Source organism: Ochotona curzoniae, unplaced genomic scaffold, assembly GCF_017591425.1.
Source record: "Ochotona curzoniae isolate NIBS_2020 unplaced genomic scaffold, NIBS_Ocur_1.0 contig_3819, whole genome shotgun sequence".
NCBI lineage: Eukaryota > Metazoa > Chordata > Mammalia > Lagomorpha > Ochotonidae > Ochotona > Ochotona curzoniae.
The window spans coordinates 1,774,350-1,792,160 of NW_024466004.1; the positions used below are offsets into that span (position 1 = coordinate 1,774,350).

At 51.3% G+C, this 17,811-nt stretch overlaps 1 protein-coding gene across 1 annotated transcript in view; it reads left to right on the top strand.

Annotated features, from left to right (window-relative positions):
• Positions 1 to 759: 759 nt before the first annotated feature.
• PPARD (peroxisome proliferator activated receptor delta) overlaps positions 760 to 17,811 on the top strand; it is an 80,104-nt gene continuing 63,052 nt past the window's right edge. Inside the window, exons 1-2 of the mRNA XM_040983239.1 lie at positions 760 to 854; positions 4,448 to 4,531. The gene's annotated coding sequence lies outside the window, so the exon portion shown is untranslated. The remainder of the gene's footprint in view (positions 855 to 4,447; positions 4,532 to 17,811) is intronic.

A 17,811-nucleotide genomic window follows, 5' to 3' on the forward strand; every position in this document is an offset into this window, starting at 1 on the left:
GTCATAGGTAACCTGAGAGTCAAGTTTGGCTGGTCCCTGGATGACAAAGCCAGAGTGATGCCTTTTAATCTGTATCTTAGGGTTGTGGTAGCAGGTCCCTTGCATGACCTGAGTCAAGAATGGAGAACAGGATTTTCAATAACATTGGAGAGGTAGTCCCCCATGTAGGAGGACAAGTGCATTAGAAAAGCTCACGGGAAGATGGATGAGAGGTCCTGAACCCTAAGTTTCCAATTTCACCAGCCTTCCGAAGGAAGAAATCTCTTACTTCGAAAAGTATAGGCTTTTTCTTTTTTTTTTTTTTTTGCCAATTCCTGTCGCGTTTGAAGACCAGCTCCTAGTCTCCGCGTTGTTTCTCACCGCTAGTCACATACCTTTTCTGGGCCTTCTTCTTCCTCGGAAGGATGGGGAGTTTGTAGCAGATGACCTTTAATTCCCCTTCCAGCCTTTTCAGATACCCGCTGAACTTGGACTTGCTCCCTGGCGCTGACAGAGTCCTCTGCAACTCCAGCTGCTTGCGCCAGAGGGCGCTGTCGGCGCGGAGGAAGAGGAGGAGGAGGGGCGTTGCTCTGCCAGGCAGCGTGCGGTGGGCGGAGTGGCGCCATCAGGGCAGGCTCCAGCGGGCGCGGTGATTGGCCGCCGCCGGGCGGAAGGGGGCGGGCCAGGTGGCGGGGGTGGGGGCGGAGGGCCGAGCTGCGCGGTGACGTCTCCCGGGCTGGGGGCGGGGCCTCGGAGCGTGTGACGCCGCGGTCGCCGCGGAGCTCGGGGATTAATGGGAAAAGTTTTGGCAGGAGCCGGAGGATTCTGCGGAGCCTGCGGGACGGCTGCGCTGGCGCGGGAGGCGCCCGGGACGGGTCAGTCCGGCTCGGGGGAGTGGGTGGGAGGGAACGGGCCGGCCAGCCGAGGATCGGGCGAAGGGGACGGCAGGACCGGGGGCGCCAGGCCCTGGAGCGGGGAACCGAGTCCCGGGGCGCTAGTGGGGTCCGCGCGCTGCACCACTTTGGGGGTCCCCGGTGCTCTGGCTCTCGTCCGTGGCCCTGCTGGCTGGCGGGTGGGCGCGCCCCGCTGCTCTTGCACCCCTTCTCGCCCTCCCCCATAGCCGTGTGACCCCGAATCCCGGCCTCCTTCCACCAGACTCCTCTGCCCCTCTCCTGGGGGGCCTCGTGGCCCCGTCTCCGGCGTGGGGTCCTTTCCTGTCCTCTTTCCTTTGGCCGTGTCCTCTGCTTTCATCCCTGACTGGGGTCTGCGGGTCCAGTGTGCTGTTGTCTGCTGGGGGTCCCCGAGGGCTTAGCCGCTGCCTCCCTGGTTATCCTGGTCTCCTGCCTTCATCCCCTCCACCTCGCCCCGTCCTGGCCCCCTTGACTGCCTTTCCCACCCGTGTCCCCTCAGCTGTCCTTGCTGCCTGACACAGTGTTTCCGGAACCTCCGTCCCCTTTCTCAGGGGTGTTGCCTGTCCCTGGTTCCCTCCCGGAGCCCTGCCTTGGCCTCCTTGTCTTGATGTCCCTGCAGTCCGTCGTCCCCGCTGTGTCCTGGTCATCTACCTCCCTTTTTCCTTCTTGGTTCCTTGTCCCGGCTTCCCGGAGAATCTCAGGCCGAGTGGGTCCCCTTGGCATTCACCTGCCCTGCCCTGCCTGGCTGTGAATGAAGGGGCTGCCTGTCTGGGGTAAATTCCAGTTGTGTGTGTGTGTGTGTGTGTGTGTGTGTGTGTGTGTGTGTGTGTGTGTTGTCACTGGGGTGTTACAGCAGGGATGCTGTCCAATTTGCAGGTCATTTTTTTTTTTTTCATCGCTGCTTTAAGGCCTCCCCTTTATGGGTCTGTTGACTTCCAGGAACCCTTGGGGAGAGACCGAGCACAGTTGGGTGTGCGCCAGGGGTAGCCGGAGGCCTCATCCAACTCCCTTCCCCTTCCAGGAAAACAGGATTCTGGGTCTTTCTGCTTCTGGGTTGTTGTGGAACGCCTGCAAAAACCTCTTGAGACCCCAGCACGACTCCTGTCCTCCCAAAAGCTGGAGTGCCAGGGGATTCCTGTGGTCGTCAAGCTTTTTCCTCTGTCGATTCCAGGAGACCTTTTCCTGTTTGAGTTTTGTACTAAGGTTGCTGGCAGGCTTCTGGCCCTTTCGTTATCGGTGGCTTGGGCCAGCCGCTGGGTGGCTCTCACCTTGTCTTTGATGTCTAGAAATAATGCCTCTGGTGCAGGTCCCCGGACAGGGTCTCTGGCAATCTCTTCTCTCTCCTTGAGCTGTCTGGGAGCTTCATTTGCTGTAGACCCGAGAAGGGAGACACACTCGGGCGTTGATTCTTTTGTCCAGGCGTAGTGTGAGATATCAGCTTGATACGTGCCTGGGCAGGTTGTGTGGGGGTTGTGAGTCAGACCTTGTCGGGGAACTTGAGTTCTCTGCTTCTTGCCACACAGACCATCTTCCCTGGGACCAGCAAGCCCATCCCCTTCATGGGATTCTTTTTCCCAGGGAGAAAAATCCTTCTTGGATGCTTTCCTTAACGGAGCATCTGTCCCCTGGAGATCTCGTCAGGAGCTAACGGAACCTCTGTTCCTGGCCCCATCAGATCTTGGAGGATTCTGGAAGGGATGACCCACTCTCATGAGTGGATGTGAAAGCCCTTGGTGCCACCTGGCTCTGGCTCTCCTCTTTTGGAGCCAGAATTGGAGCCAGGATGAGCAGCCCTCAGGAGCTGTGCTGGAGATCCAGCGGGACCAGCTTGACCAGAGAGGAGTTTTATAACCCTGATGTGTGCTGACCCTCTCCAGTGAAAACATTAGAGTCAGGCCCTCTCCTGACTCTGACCCCTCTTCTGCAGCCCTTCATGAGGAGTATGGGAGTGGGGAGAGAGGAGTTGGGACAGAGTAGACTGGAAGGCATCCCTTGTTCTTACAAAAAACATTCCTCGAGGGTTTTCATGACCCCCCCCTTTTTTTTTCAATTTTGAGGTAGAGTTTGGTAGCCATTTAATTCAGTCTCTGGTTTCCAAGAAGAGCTGTGTCTGACAGTTTGCTGCTCCTTGCTCTTTGCTTACCTGGTTAGTAACGTCTGCCGGGGCATCGTGAGAGGGCTTGAGAAGGGGGCAAGCTCCTGGACTACCTGGGGCATCAGCATCCCTGCCGAGTGGCTTCTCCCAGTTCGTCCCCTCTGCCACCTGCTGATCTGCTGAGCAGGCAGGCGAGCTGACCTCTGATACAGGTTGCCGTTGATTGCTGTCTGCAGACCTGGGTCACCTAGCCTCTGTGTCTCTAACCCGTGAGCAGACAGACCCCGACAGCACTCTGCAGGCAGCACATGATAAACTGACTGCACCTTAGGTTGCCTGCTTTTCTCCTCACCTCTCCACCGCTGCTTGCTTCCATACGCCCCATCCCATTCAGCCCATGAGCTCCACACCCATGTGTTCCCTTAGCCCCCTGCCTGGAGCGCCCACTGGCTGAGAGGGCACCCAGCGTTGCCTGGTCTGGGAGGCACCTGCTGTGGACACAGCACAGCTGTGCTGCCTGTTGAGTAAGCTGTCCTCGGGGCTGGGCACCCTGGCGTGTCCTAGGACAGCATGGCTCCTCTTGGGAGGAATTAGAATTGTTGCTTCCGAAGGTTTTTGCTGCACGGTGTCACTATGTTTTCTGCCCCCTTGGGTACTCCTTGCAGGCTGGGTAGCTAGGCTGTGTGCCCTGCTCCTCCTTTGGTAGGGTCTGGAAATGCCAGGAGCTGCTCCACAGCCCAATCCTCTGCTTCAATCCTACCCGACTCCTTCTGGACTTTGTCTCATCGGGCTGTTGCTTGTATTATGTCAGAAGCCTGGCGCACAGTGCCCTGTCTGTGCCATGTTGTCCCAGATTGCCCAACGACTGCTTCTTGGAGGTGATTTGACGTCCCTGAGCAGTTTTTCTTTTCTCTCGGCCTCTGGAGCCAGGGGGAGGTGCGACTTGTAGCAGCAAGATGCCAGAATGCCAGATGAGGGCAGGAAGAGCGTGGGGCCCTTGCCCCAGGTTTCAGACACGTGGAGCTTCTTTCCTTGGCAGATGGTTTCTGGCCTTCAGAGCTCAGCAGGCTGGGGACAAGGCGTGACTCCACGCCTTGTCTTCACGGGGCTTTGCTCAAGGAATCAGGCATGACTCAGGGCGTCTTGTATTCATGAGCTGCCACCCATGGTGGAGCGTTGGGCAGCGGCTCCCTCTGCTCCACCCTGGTAAAGCCAGCGAAGCCAGTGCCTACTTGCCTGGAAGTGAGCAGGCAACTTCCAGGGCTGGGGAGGTTTGCTGACTCAGGCTCAGAAGAACAGCATTTTAAGATGCAGATGTGAGAGGGACAGCTGAGGAGTCAGATGGCCTAGGGAGCACTCTTGGAGCCCTGGTGTGTGATGATAACTCCCCAAAGCTGCTCAAGGGACCCTGATGCTGTTCAACTAATGAGGCTGTTTTTTTTTCCCCCCCTCTCTCCTGCAGTGTGGCTTGGCATTTTGGGTATGTGTATAGTATTCACACAGCGGCTTCTGCTCACCAACAGATGAAGACAGATGTGCCAAAGAGGTAATGCTGTTTCCTTTCCTCCACAGAGGCCTCTGACCGCTCAGGCGCCGGGGCCACATTGGGGATCTTAATACTGACTCAAGCTGCATCTATGACCCCAGGTGCCTGTCACGGCAAATGACACATGTCACACATTATTATTGAACATCTGTAGATCCTACAACTTTTTTTTTTTATTTCCCTTAGGAGCATGATTTTTTACTTTTGCATCCACAAAAACATAAACTATAAGGGCAGGGACTTATTTTGTTTCCTATTGTGCCCAGCCCAAGGAAATATTGAATAAATGTTTGTTGAATGAATAAGCGAACGTTCTTTCCTGTGCTTATCAGTGCCTAGGATGCCAGACCACAAAGATAATCTCCATCATTCTCTTTCCTTGGGAGTACAGATAGTGTGGATGCCAGCAAGGTGCCAGGCACTTGGAAAATTATGATAGCACATAAATAAATAAAAAAGTCTCAGGGGTGCCAGCGTTGTGTTACAGAGTGTTAAGCCACCATTTGCTGTGCCAGCATGTCATGTGATCTCTTTGTGTTCAAGTCCTGGCCACTCTACTTCTAAGCAGCTCCCTGTTCCTGGGAAAGCAGTGGAAGGCAGATGGAATTTTGGGCTCCTGGCTTTGGCCTGGCCCAGCCTTGGCTGTGGTGGCCGTTTGGGGAGTGAATCAGCAGATAAAAGGTCTACCTCTGTAACTCTTTCAAACAAGTAAATAATAATGTTTTAGGAATTTTTTTTTTAACTGAAAGGCACATTTTACAGAGAGAAGGAGAGACAGAGACAAAGATCTTCCATCTACTGGTTCACTCCCTAAATGGCTGTTAACAGCTAGAGCTGAGCTGATCAGAAGCTAGGAGCCAGGAGTCTCTTCTGGGTCTCGCACACGGGTTCAGGGTCATGAGGACTTGAACCGTTACCATTTGTTGCTTTCCCAGGCCACCAGCAGGGAGTTGGATGGAAAGTAGAGCAACCAGGTCACAAATGGGCACCCATATGTGATGCTGGTGCCACACTGGCCCCCTAATTTTTTGTTTTTGTTTAAGAAACCAATCCCTGCGCTCCTGGGTCCACGGTGTGTTGGCCTAGATGAGAGCCAAGCGTAACATGCAGTGTTCCCTCCATCTGTGCTGGGGTGGTAGGTTCCCACAGACTGTGAACGATGCCAAGGCTCCCATTGCTGCTCCAGTGTTCTCAGGATGCTTGGCAAGGTTTATCATACCTTCAGAGGGAGCACTCCGGGATCAGCAGTTCTGTGCTTCTAGTGCTGTCCATTTGGGATGCTGGTTTATGGCAGGTCCCTGCTTGGGGCCCAGGGAAACACGTGGGCCTCCTGTCTGAGGTTCAGTGATTCTAGGAGCTTCTGAGGGCTCCACTTCCCTTTCTCTGCCTTGAAAGGCTCTGCAGGTTTTCCTGTTGCCAAACATGGGAGGGCAAGCCCCTGAGTCTTCTGGTCTTCAGGGGTCAGGCTGTTTGTGGATCTTGCGGGAAGGTCAGTGGCAGACCCTCCATTGGCTTTAAACCTCCACCAAGGGAGGAAGGAAGGGGCGGCTTGGGAGGCTCCCCAAAGTTCCCCGTGAGGGATGAGATGGAAGCTCCCCTCTGAGCAGGGGAGAGCCACTGAGTTGATTTGCTTTGTCGTTTGCTTCCGCTGCAGCGCGGCTACAGCTGTGCTTCTCCAGGGCCAGTTGGTTAGTTCATCCCAGAGCTTTGAGCTCGTTTGCTTTTTCAGTTTCCTCTGGCAGAGGCTTTATCGTGTTTTTCGGTATCAATCTCAACGAGCTGTGATTGGGGCAGGCATTTGTCACCGGAGTGAGTAGTACCACTGCCTCCCTCATCGGAGCGCCTGGGTGTGGCCCTGGGCTGGCTCCTGGCTCCCCACAGGGGGCAGGAGTGACTCACATGGTTGGGTCGTCACCATCCACACGAGAAACCTGGATTGAAGCTCCTGGCCCAGTCTTGGCCTTAGTGTGTGTCTGGGGGTAAACCAGTGGATTGAGTTTTATCTGTCTCTCTCCCTTTGTCTGTTCTTTAAAGAAATTAAAAAAAAAAAATGTTGTTGCCAACTTAGTCTTAACTGGAGGTGCTCCTGTGGGTCAGAGGCAGTTTTAGATGTTATAGACACAGTCCTTGGCTGCTTTATCCCTCCAGGGATGGGGGACCTAGTTGGGCGGGGTGGGGCGGTGGGAGAAGACGTATACACAGAGAGAATAATTCTTAAATGTTAGAGGGCAATAGGTTCAGTAAGCCTGGTGCTGTGCAGGCTGTGCGTTTAGAATAGGTCATCACTGAGGGCTGGCTCTATCCCTGAAAAAAAGAAAAAAATGGAAAGGAAAGAGGGTTTATTTTGAAATCAACTTAAGAATAGTATATGGGGAGAGGGCATGGGGAGGGGTTGGGGGAATCCCAGAGCCTATGAAATTGTGTCATAAAATGAAATTTAAAAAAATAGTGTAAAAATTCTATGCTTGAATATTGTTAAAGTTTGAATGATTTTCAAATTTGCTGGTCCCAAGAGTCCTTTACCTTATTAAGTGTCACTGAGAATCCTAAGTGGTTGTGTTTGCCAGTGTAGGAATGAAATCAGTTGGGCCCAACACAATGGTTCAGTGGTAAATCCTCACCTTGCAAGTGCCAGGGTCCCACATGGGCGCTGGTTCATGTCCTGGCAGCCCCACTTCCCATCCAGCTCCCTGCTTGTGGCCTGGGACGGCAGCAGAGGATGGCTCCAAGCCTTGGGACCCTGCACCCACATGGGAGACCTGGAAGAAGCTCCTGGCTCCTGGCTTTAGATTAGTTCAGCTTCAGCCATTACAACTATTTGGGAGTATGAACCAGAGATGGAAGATCTTTCTTTCTGTCACTCTGTAAATCTAATCTGCTTTTCAAGTAAGATAAATAAATCTTTAACAACAAAAAAATGAAAACAGTTTATTAATATGTTTAATAAGCCTGTGTGCTGCTCCTTGAGATAACTGTGTCCCTGGGAATGGCCTGTTAAGGTTAGGTTGGCAGCACATATGCTAAAAATAAGCCCATTACATGTTACTGTAAATGATGATAGTAAAAATAACTTTAAAAACAAAAAGTTATTGAAGGAGAGACGTGTTTTTACATTTCTACCTGTTTATATCTGGTTTAATAAAAAAAAAAAAGCTAAAATCTTCTAGTTCTTTCTGTATTCAGTCTTTTTTGCTTTATTGTTTTGTGTGAAAGATGTGAAAAAAATTGTTGCCCCACAGAGGTATGTGTTTGAGAAAGAAAGAAGTATTGGGCTTGAGTCATAGCATAGTGGGCAAAGCCACTGCCTGTGGCACTGGCATCCTGTATGGGCACTGGTTTAGGTCTCTGCTGCACCATTTCCTATCCGGCTCCCTGCTGATGCACCTGAGAAAGAAGCAGAGGATGGCCTGAAGTGCCTGTGTCTCTGCTGGCAGCATAAGAGACCTGAGGAAGCTCCCGGTTCCTGGCTTCGGTCTGGCCCGGCCCTATTCATTGAGAGTAAGCCAGCAGATAGGAGACCTCACTCTATCTCACTCTCTGTAACTCTGTCCTTCAAACAGATAAAATGATAAATCTTTAAAAAGGGGGGGAGGGGAGAAGTAGTTTAATAACCATTGCAGACTATTATGGCTATTTTAAATTTTATTTTTAAGATTGATTTATGTGTGGGGGGCAGGGTGGGGGAATGAGAGAGAGAGGGATCCTCCATCTTCTGATCACTCCCAAAATAGCTGCCATCGCTGGGGCTGGACCAGGCCAAGGACAGGAGTCAGGAGCTCCACTGAGGTCTCTGGAGGTCCAAGCGTGTTGGCAGTCTTGTGCTGCTTTCCAAGGCGCATTAGCAGGGAGCTGGATCAGAAGTGGAGCAACCAGGACTCGAATCTGTACTCATTGGGATGCCAGCATTAACTGACTGTGCCATAACACCAACTCCTACAACATTGTGAAGTGAAATTGCCACCAAATGCCATTTTCCATGGCTCTGTGGATTGACTGTGTGAGGCCGGTTGGTCCTTGCTTGGGTTAGATGGTAGCTGGGGTAGGTGAGTTGGACGTCTCTGTGGACTCATTTGTGTGGCTGGCACCTGACTGAAGTGATTCCTCCCGTGGCCTGTGCATGTCTCAAGCTTCTCCCAGGAGGACAGCTGGGTTCCAAAAAGTGTCCTGACAGTGAATGGACTAGAGAGACACGGCAAGGTTGCTCCCGAGCTAGGCTGGGGAGTGACATCCTGTTACTTCTATTCCCTTTGTCTCGGGGCCAGTTCAGATCAAGAGGAGGACCATGCAAAGGAGTGAATACAAATAGACTGTGCAGTGTTCAGCTGAGGGAGCAGGGGTCAGGTGTGTGTTCAGCAGCTCCAGTGCTCCAGGAGGTGCAGAGCAGCCCACTGCAGCCTGCCTGGCGTGTCTCCCGCCTTGGAGTTGCTGCAGCAACCCTCCAAAAACAGTTGCCTAGTTCTCCACCATGCCCAGGGTCACTGTTATCTCAAGGAGCAGGACACAGAAGGGAAGGCTCCCGGCTGTTACAGGAGAGCCACCGTGTGTCTCAGCTCCTTTCCGGAGCACTTCATTCTCCGAGGTATCGAAAAACAGATCGGGATGCTTGTGTCCCCATTGCTTATTGGAGATCTGCCATAACCCTTGGAACCTTATTGGCACTTGCCCATCCAAGGGGTGTGATGTCAGAATTGCTTGCCTATCACTGCACCAGAAGGGCAAGCCACCTTGCTGTCCCGACTGGCAGTGTTCACTGAGCAGACTGTCTCCTGGACCCGCAGAACCTGGAGCTCTGCATGTCATTTCCTCTTCCAAACAAGCCAGTGAAGTGTGTTTTTCTCCAGTCCCCTTAGTTTTCTAAAATGTTTCCCTGATCCCAGCTGCTGCTTGGGTTTCTCTGCCTCCAGGTACGTTTCCTCTAGTGCTGACTCCTGATCCAGCAGTACAGGTGTCCTTGGTGAGATGGGTGTGTGCGTGTGTGCGTGTGTGTGTGTGTGTGTTTCTTTTGCATTGTATTTTGCAGCTTCCTAGCTTCTGCCTGCTAGATGCCAGCAGCAGGTTCCCCTTTTCTTCCCCCACCCCCAACAGTAAAATCCAGGAGTGTCTGCGGACATTGATGGGGGTGCCCCAGGACGCACAGCCATCCATGTGTCCTGACTGTCAGGAATACTGATGAGCATCAGACCAGTGAGACTGGAAGATAAGCTTAGGGTTCTTCCAGTAGAGGTTTACCCTCCCAGGGGACCTCACTGGACCTTTGAGAGCCTTGAGGGGAGCGAAGTGTTCACAACCAGTAAGGCATTCCGACTAAGAAACCGTACGATGCCTGTACAGCAGAGGGGCGGCGTCCAACCTGTGAAGCCCTCTCCTGCAGAGATTGGGTTTTTTCAGGCTGTGGTTCCCAGAGGTGCGTGGCGGGTGGGGTACACTCAGCATGCAGGTCGCCGTTAGCCAGCCCTTGCCCAGGTTCAGCATCCTTGGCGGTCGTGGTACTCTGATCACAACAGCCTTCCTCTCTGAGTCTGATGGGTTCTCGGATCCCTCTTCCCCAGGCAGCACTGGTGAGAGGAAGTGTATCTGCTTCCCTGATCCAGAGTGTGTTCACTTCTTTATGGCTCCCTTCCATGTAGAATCCAAGGCAGGGCAGAGCTCTTGCGGGGTGCCCCTAACCCCCTCACACTTTCTGGAATGTTCTTCAACATTTCTGAGATTCAGGCTGGAGAAGAGGAAAACCACCCTTCCCTTCAAAGGCCAGAGTATTTGGTTCCATAAAATGAATTCTTCATCACCTACATAAGTAACAAGCAGCTTCAACAATCCACAGGTCCGGGGCGCACTGCTGAGGCTCTGGGTGGGATGCTTACCTCACGAGGGCCAGCGGGGCTAAATGGTGTTTCCTCCAGACTCCTGGAGTTTACTGCCTTGTTGGTGGCCTAGCTCATGGAACCTAAGAATATTCTTAGCTGACAAAATGTGCTCTGTACAAGTGATTAAGTAAGGGTCTTTGCATGAGGGATCATTTGCTTATTCTGGTGGGACCTAAATGTAGTTACAAGTGTTCTTTTGGGGGAGGGGGAGACAGAGAGGAACTTGGCGCAGAAGGAGGCAGCATGGCTGTACCCCGGCTTTGAAGATGGAGCAGAGGCAAGAATGCAAGGGTTGCCCTGCTAGAGCCTAGGGAGGAAGAGTGGCCCTGCCTGTGTGCTGTCTCTGGCTCCTAGAGCTGTAAGAGGGTAAATGTATTTTACTTTAAGCAACTAAGCTTGTAAGGATTTGTTGCAGTGTAACAGCAAACAGTGCTGGGCTTACCTGCCTCCAGAGTTATTTATCCTAAAGAGAGTGACAGGCTTTTTTTTTTTTTTTTGAGACTTTTTTTTATTGGAAAATCAGATATACAGAGAGAAACAGAGACTAAGAGGAAGATCTTCCGTCTGCTGATTCACTCCCCAAGTGGCTGCAACAGCAAGAGCTGAGCTGATCCAAAGCCAAGAGCCAGGAGCTTCCTCTGGGTTTCCCACATGGGTGCAGGGTCACAAGGCTTTGGGCCACTTCTATTGCTTTCCCAGGCCACAGGCAGGGAGCCAGATGGGAAGTGGGGCCGCCGGGACACGAACCGGCGCCCATATGGGATCCTGGCACTGCAAGGCGAAGCCTTCACCACAAGGCTCCTGCCATGCCAGTGAGACAGATACTTTACATCCAGTGGCTAACTCCCCAAGTGGCTGCACCAGCCGCAGCTGGGCTAGGCCAAGCCAGATTTGGGTACTCCATTATAGTGTCCTGTATGGGCGGGAGGGTCCCGAGTAATTGTGCAACCCTTTGCTGTTTTCTCATGTGCTTTATCAGAGAGCTGGATTAGAAAATGGAGCAACCAAGGCTTGAACTGGCACTCGTAGAGACTACAGGTAGTGACTTACCCTGTTCCTGTTTCATGTATTATTTTTGAAAGATTTGTTTTTATTTGAAAGAGAGTGTTACAGAGAGAGAGAGAGGTAGAAACAGAGAGAAATCTTCCATCCACTGGTTTACTTCCAAAATAACCACTATTGCTGGAGCTGAGCCAATCTGAAGGCAGGAGCCCGGGAATTCCTGTGGGTCTCCCAGGCAGGTGCAGGGGCCTGAGGATTTGAGCCGTCCTCTGCTACTTTCCCAGCCATAAACAGAGAGCTGGATCAGAAGTGGAGCAGACATATAGGATGCCTGCACCACAGGTCAAGGGTTAACCTGTTACCTCATGGCACCAGCCCCTGTTATTTATTTGAATGGCAGCATGACATAGAGGGAGGGTGAGACGGAGGGAAATCTTCTATTGGCTGATTTTATTCCCCAAGTGGCCACAACAACTGATTCTCAGCCAGGCTGAAACTGATTCTGAGCCAGGAGCTCTGTCCTGGTTTCACACATGGGGGGCAGGGACCCAAGTACCTGGGCCATTGTCTGCTGCCTTCTCTGGAGCATTAGCAGGAAGCTGGTTTGAAAGTAGAGCAACTAAGACTTGAACGGCTCTCCCTTGTGAGCTGTTGGTGTCATAGACTTAACCTGTGGTGCCATAGTACTTGCCACTGATGCCTCTTACTGTAAGGCATTCCTTTCATGGAACTTGAAGACTGTACACCCAGCCTCAGCTGTTGTCTAATCTTTGAGAGATTCTGCACTTTGGGGGAACCCTGAGGGAAGCCCTGGGAGCAGAAAACAAGGGTTCAGAAGCTATCTGATCCACACTTATGCACTTTCCCCCCCACATTTAATCAGGTAAGCAATGAAGGATTTCTTTCAGGCCAGGGTGAGTTACAGTCAGATTCCGTTTTTCTCTCTGCTCTCCTTCCTTTCATTGCTTCAGTACCTCCTAGGTGCTGGCCACCGTTCCTAAGCACAGGGGAGGAGGGCAAAACAAAGAAAAAAAAATCCCCCTAGTGGTGGCTGGGAGGAGGAGGGAAAAGGTGGAGGCAGAATGAAGTCAGCAGCACATCAGATGATGAAGAATGAATACTAAGTAGTCAATAAGCAGGAAATGGGTTTGGGCCCAGGAAGGCCTCCCTGAGGAGATAGTAAGCTTTAGGAGAAGGCTGAGCACTGTGGGAAGACCCGTGTGGGTGCAAGAAAAGCAAACACAGATGCCCTGGGCCCCTACAATGGCATTCTATCCTGATGAGCTCATTGCAAGTTGGAAGCATCATAGATTGAAAATGCCCATTGTCGGGTTTGGCACAGTGGCACTGCAAGCTAATTTTCCCACTTGTATCACTGGCATCCGCTATGGATGCCAATTAGTGTCCCACCTGCTCTATTTCCAGACTAGCTCCCTGCTTGTAGCCTGGGAAAGCAGCTGGGAGTGGGCCAAGTTCCTGGGGTCCTGCACCCACTTGGGAGTCCTGGAGGATCTTTCTGTCTCTCTTCCTCTCTGTAAATCTGCCTTTTTAGTAACTGGAAAGATCTTCCATCTTTCATCTGCTAGTTCACTCCCCAAATGGCTGTAATAGCTGAAGCCGAGCCAATCTGAAGCCAAGAGCCAGGAGTTTCTTCCTGGTTTCCCACATGAGTGCAGGGTCCCAAGGCTTTGGGCCATCCTCCACTGATTTCCCAGGCCACAAGCAGGGAGCAGGATGGGAGTGGGGTGCCAGGAAATGAATTGGTGCCAATGTAGGATCTGTGAGGATCCTACAAATTCAATGTAGGATTTGTGAGGAGAGGATTAGCCAATTGGGAGCTATTGTGCTGGGCCCAAGATTAATTAAAAAAAAAAAGAAAAGAAAACAAGAAAATGCTCATAGTCCGCCTGATCTGCAGGCCTCATGGCATAGCCACATAGCACACTGTCAAGTGTTGATTATTCCAGGGTGCTCTGATGACTGGTGCCCAGCATCATCATGCACAAACAAATCCAAATCCAACACCCCGGGGCCTGTGTCTCCTCTGTGTGTGTTACTTTCAAATGCTCGTAAATCTGAAAAGTCCTAGGTTGAACTCTTGTAAGACTGGGAGTGGCAGTACGATGGCCCTGAGGTAGAGCCAGCTGGTGTGTGTGTGAGGAATGAGGAGGTGGCCAGTGAGGCTGGACAAAGACGGTGGGTGGGGAGATGAAGTGGGAGACCAGTCGGCCCTGAAGTCCTAGAAAACCTTCTCCTGCCCTTGGTGCTTGGCCCCTTCCTGCTTCCTGCCCCGTCCTCAGCAGCCTTCTTGACTTCTCTGTGTCCCTCATCTGCCACCTCACAACAGGGAGACATTGTCAGTCCAAGCCATCAGAATTGGCAGGTAGCCTCCTGTCTGTGAATAAATAGAATAAGACGTATGTTGATAAATTTGAAAGTTAGAATTAGAGAGAATCTTCCATCCACCAGTTCATTCCCTAAATAGCTGCAATGATTGGGACTGGGCCAGACCATAGCCATGAGCCAGGAACTTCTTATGAGTCTCCCACATGGATGCAGAGGCCCAAGCCCTTGGGCCATCCTCTGCTGCTTTCCCAGGTGCATTAGCGGTGAGCTAGATCAAAAGTGAAGCACCCTGAACTGTACCAGCAGCCATGTGAGATACTGGCATTGCAGCTAGCAGGCTTATTTCCTATGCCACAGTTCTGGGTGGTCCCACATACAAATATATTTGTAAAAATTAAAAGGAAAAAAAAGGTAGGTTGGCATGACCATAATTGGCATAATCTTAAAGGTCCCAGTTAGGAGAACCACCCCATGTCGTAGTGCCTGGGGTTGAGTCATGGATCTGCTCTTATTCCAGTTTCCTCTTGATGCACTTTCTGGAAGGCAGCAGGCAATATCAAGGCCTTCCCACCCACATGGGAGATTTAGCTTGTCCAGCCCCAACTGCAAGCATTTGGGGGAGTAAACCGGCAAATGGCGAGCTTTTCTATCTCTGTGCCCTTCAAATAAATGAAATCAGTTGAAAAAATTATAAAAAGAAAAATCACCATCCTTGGGTAGAGATCATACAGCTGTAGCATTCTTGAACCTTTTTCAAACCTCAGTAGTCTGCGGTAAGCTTTATGGTTTCCTTTGGAACAGATAGTTAAACCCTCTGTGTCTATATCCCTGATGCTGTATATTCCTGGGCAACTACCTAGCACCTGCTTTAAATAGTAGGATCAAAACTGGCTGCCTTGTCCTTGACAAGTAAAACAATCTTTGTTCGTAAACAAGTTAGCTAATAATTTCTGTCTCCCAAATTACTAGGGAAGTAAACTTTCAAGGTACAGAATGCATATAATCAACATTGTAGCATTTTTGTTTCTGGTTATTATCAGTTCTTGCACCCTGTTTATTTCTGTTGCAGTATGTAGCAGGAATTTTTTCCTCTTAACACTTCTGTGAATGTGTAACACGTGACTTAGAATTTTCCTTTCCTGTCCATGTTTTGTGGCCTATTCCCTGGCCCTGTAGGCCTGTCTGCGTCTAATCCAAAACCTGTCTCTGTCCCTTGCAAACCTATGGGAGCCTTGCCTTTTCCTCACTGCCAGGACCATCTCTTCTTTCCTTTCCTTTCCTTTCTTTTTCTTTTCCTTTCTTCTTCCCTTACTTTTTTTTTTTTTTTTTTTTTTTTTAGTTTACATAGGTGGCAGCTACAGAGGAAGCGAGAGATCTTTCATTTGTTGGTTCACTGTCTATAAATGGCCAGACAAGGCTGAAACTGGGAGCCAGGAACTGCCTCCAAGTCTTCCATGTCAGTGGCAAAAGCCCAGGTACTTAGATCATCCTCTGCTGCCTTCCCAGGCACATTAGCAGGCAGATAGCTAAAAAGTGAAGCAGCTGAGACTCAGCCTGCCACTCATGAGGCCAGTGTTGTATGTGGCAGCTTAACTGTGCCATAACACTGGCACTGGACCATTTTTTTTTTTACACTTGATCTTAGCCAAAAGCCCTAGAAGTGGTTATGTTTTTTAAGAAATATTTATTTGAAAGGCAGAGTTACAGAGAATGAAGGAGAAACAGAATGAGAGAGAGAGAGAGAAAAAAAAGAGAGAGAGATCTTTTATCTGTTGGTTCACTCTTCATATGGCTACAACAGCCAGGGCTGGGCCAGGCTGAGTCCAGGAGCCAGGAGCTTCTTCCAGGTCTCCCATGTGGGTGCAGAGGTCCAAGTACTTGGACCATTTCCTGCTGCTTTTCCAGGCAAAATAACCAGGAGCTGAAATGGAAGTGGAACTTCTGGAACTCTGTAGGATGCTGGCAGTGCAGGCAGTAGCTTAACACTGTACCACAGTACTAGCCCCACCCACCTGTGTTGGTACTCCCACCGTGAGCATGTAATCCAGGAGAGCACCTTTCTGAAGCTGGTTGCAGCATGCCTGAAGTTCTTACTACGTGTTGCTTGCTCTGTAGACTGAAGTCTGACTCCTCCCACCTCGCTTTCTCCTTTTTATAGAGACCTATAGCCCATAGTCACATCTTTGGTCTTGCTGGGGGTCATTAGACACGGTCAAAGACCATCTCCCTAGGAACTGGCCCTTGAGAGCTTCTTCACCTCTACACAGAGGTGCTCATCAAGCACTTGTCCGGCCCCAAGGCCACTGAGGAATGAGGCAAGAACCACCAGGGATGATCTGGTGGGAGAATCTTCTTTTGTTGTGCACAAGTTACAAGCTTTTAAAGGCTAGGGAAGGGGAGTGCTGGAGGGCGTCTCCCAACAGTCCCCCCACCCAACAATGGCACTATAATGCGCTAGAAGGCATGTCTATTCCCTAGACCCTCCAGTCATGTCAGAGGTCATGTTCCACAGGCAGGGCTCAAACTGTGCCTCAGGTCATGGGCAGGTAAACTGTGAGTCACACCCACCAGGTAGCAGGCAGAGATCCAGGGGTGATCTCCCACAGTCAGGTGCCAGCCTGAATGGCCTTGCACGGTGATTATGCTGCTATCACTTGTATTCTGGGCTTTGCCCTTTCTGTCACAGAGCTAGCAGATACCCAGCAAGTATCTGCATAGAGTAGCTCCCAGTGTTGCATGCTCTGTGCTAGTCCATCACTTTGTTTACTCCACATTGTGGTCCCCGGAGGTAGGAATTGTGTTGCGTCGACAGATGGGAATACTGGGGCTCTGACTGGTTAGAAGTGCTAGTAAGTAGCAGAGCTGTGGTTGAAAGCAAGCAGTTAAGGCCTAGGTCTTTGATCACAGCGGAGCAGGGCCTCCAAGGAAGGGATGACTGGCTGCATCCAGTAGTTCCAGTTTGGAACACACCTGCTAGGCTGGCCAGACTGGTAGTGACTGCAGAAAGCAGCTGAGTGTCTGGACAGAAGCACCCTTTGGCAGGCCTCTGGGGCCTTTCCTTCCAGGCCAGTGGGCAGAGGAGGCCCTGAGAATAGTCATGCTTCATGGCTCCCTGGCTCTGCTCCCAGACAGCAAGTAGCTCCTAGAACTGCCAGGAACTGGCCAACCAAATGGCAGGCTAGGCATATAGGGTGGGAGGGATTTGTAAGAGGAAAAAAGAGAGAGAGAATGCACACGAGAGAGCGTGCAAGCAATCTTTGCTGTAAGGGATTAATCAGCAGCTTTCAGCCTGGTGAAGGTAAAGGAGGAGGAGAAGCCTGCCAGATGTGCACATCTGGCAGACTGGGTGCTCTGCTGCTCCTTCAGGCCAGGCCTTAGGCCCATGTGCTGGAGCAGGTCTACAGTCAGAAGCAGTTCCTGTCTCCCCTCCCTCCAGCCTGCTAGGTGTGGGCCTTGGTATTGCCATTTCATGGAGGAGGTCTACAAACAGAGGTCACTCAGCTCACCATCAACCACACTAGGCTAGCAGGTGGCAGGACTAGAGTTTGAACCCTGTTGAGTCCCTGTCCCTCTCACTTTAGTGACTGCTCCTCCTGATAATGGCAGCCTAGCTTGGAATTTCCAGGGGCTTGTGAACATGTGCAGGTGTGTATCCATGGGCTCATGGGCAGAGCGGAGCAGCAGTCAGGACTCTTGGTACTGGTGGAGCTTTGTGTTTGCTCCTTTGCTGTGTCTGACCATGCCTAGGGTATTTTTAGAGGGCCTCTCTTATTTCTGTTCCATTTCCTAGCCTGAGGGCCGGGGTAGCTTTGGGAATCAGAAGAGGTAGGCAGAGGTGGTTCAACAGTGACCTTGGCTGGTCCCTGGGGACTGTGCCCACCTGTCTTCCTTACTGGCCCTTTGTCAGACTAACTGTATCACCAGAGGATCCTGGAGCTTCAGTTGGCAGAAGCTGGCAGTGCATACAGGAGTGGGAACAAGGGACAGCCATACTGCTCACATCTTTGGGCTCGCCCAGGAGTGGAGGAATGGTACTCTGGTTGCAACTCACCCTGGTCTCTGACAGCA